Source organism: Sus scrofa, chromosome 10 (genome assembly GCF_054392235.1).
Source record: "Sus scrofa isolate SSC_HxYL_T2T_F1_AM1 chromosome 10, Sscrofa_HxYL_maternal_Yorkshire_Landrace_v2.0, whole genome shotgun sequence".
Classification (NCBI taxonomy): Eukaryota; Metazoa; Chordata; class Mammalia; order Artiodactyla; family Suidae; genus Sus; species Sus scrofa.
The window spans coordinates 37,928,113-37,930,053 of NC_139392.1; the positions used below are offsets into that span (position 1 = coordinate 37,928,113).

Genomic DNA, 1,941 nt, shown 5'->3' on the forward strand with positions numbered 1-1,941 from the left:
CTAATATCTGTAATAAACTTATTCATTCTGGAACTATTACATTATTTAAGGGAGAAACATGAGAAAATATTCCACATTAAATTGTGCAGTACTAACTATAACATAACATGAAGCAAAAATTAATATCTCAACATAGACATTTACACATAAAACTATACACATTTTCATGAGAAAATGTAAAAATCTTAAAAATATATTTCAAATAAAATACATACTTAGAGCTAGGAAATTATGAACATCTTAAAAGTCTATTTTGATCATTGGAATTATTCACACAATAAATGTTTTCACCATGTATGGGTTATTAAACCTGAGAAGAAATTTACTTAAGTTACACATAGCCTTCCTGGAAATAGAATTCTTCATTGAAAATCAGTGATATATTATCCCTACTGCTTCATTTTCTTTTTCTGGTCCAGAGCTTCTTCATGGAATTTTTAATGTCTCTATTTCTCATAGGATAGATTAAATTGTTCAACATAGGATTGATAATAGTGTAAAACACAGTCAAGGGTTTATCAATGAGTAAGGTAGAAGTAGGTCTTGCATATATAAAAACACATTGCACGAAGAAGAGAACCACCCATAGTAATGTGGGAGACGCAGATGGATAAGGCTTTGTGCCTCCCTTCTTGACTGAGTTTCTTCATGGAGTATAGAATGACCCCATAGGAGATGAGTAAGAGAATAAAGATGACTGCACCAATTGTCCCATTATTGGCAACCCCAGTGAGGCCAATGATGTGGGTGTCAGTGCAGGGACGTTTTAACAAGGGGCACCTCACAGATTAAGTGGTAAATGACTTTGGGGCCACAGAAGGGAAGGTAGTGAACAAAGAGAAGCTGGACTACAGCATATAGAAACCCACCAACCCAAGCTGACAGCAGCAGAACACACACCTTCTGATTCATGATTGCTAAATAATGCAAGGGTTTGCAGATGGCCATGACCACTGTAAGTATTATCTCAGCACCACTAAAGAAGTGCCCTATAAAATGCTGGGTCATGCAAGCTTAGGAGGAAGTGGTTTTCTTCTCATAAAGAAGGTCTATATTCATATCTAGGGTGACCATAGTAGAATAGATAGCATCCATAAAATATAAGTAGCCAAGAAAGAAGTACATAGGAGCATCCAGAGTTAGGCTGATCAGCACAGTCAGGACAATGAGTAGGTCACCCACCATTGTCACACTGTAGATGAGCAAGAACAGGAAATTAATATTTTCTGACCCTGGATGTTCTAAGTGAGCCCCAAGAGGACAAACTCAGTTACATTTCTTCTATGTTCCATAGATCCTTCTCTATGTTTTATTTCAGAGCTCAGGACAAAATTGCCTATAAATATAATAATTACGAGTGACTTCCTGAAATCTTAAGATAATTTGTTTATTCATTCAACCAACAGACCTTGTGGTTTATTATGTTCCAGTACTTTCAGATATTATAATACAAAGCTGGCGAAAACATGATCTGAACCTCCAAAGTATTACAGTTTAATAGAAAGGCAAGTAATTAGACAAATATGTGGAAAAGGACACAAGTAAATGAGTTTCTACAACTAGATTTCCACCTGGAAGCTAATTAAATTGTACATATTGCTAATATTTTATAAAAAATAAAATTGCTCAAATCTTTAATAAAAAGATAAAGCAAGATTTACTACATATTTACTTCCCAGTTAGTAAAGAAGATGATGTTCTACATTTGAGGGGTAGAAGCCACTTCTTAATCAGTCATTGAAATCCCAAATAGGTATCTTTGGAAATTTCAATTTTTTTAAGAATTTAGGAAAAGATACAGCATTGTCAATAGACAAAAGTCATTCGGGGAAAGGATTTACATTTTAGAGGGTATAAATAGAGTTAATATCTACTGTAGATGAAGATCTCCAAGCAATTAACAAATTAAAAGTATAAATAAAAATATAGGGAGTTCCTGTT

The 1,941-nt window shown here is 34.1% G+C and overlaps 1 pseudogene; it reads right to left on the bottom strand.

The window, feature by feature from the left end:
* Nucleotides 1-397: 397 nt before the first annotated feature.
* On the bottom strand, nt 398-1,292 carry LOC146399004 (olfactory receptor 4A15-like; annotated as a pseudogene).
* Between the last annotated feature and the right edge of the window lie 649 nt (nt 1,293-1,941).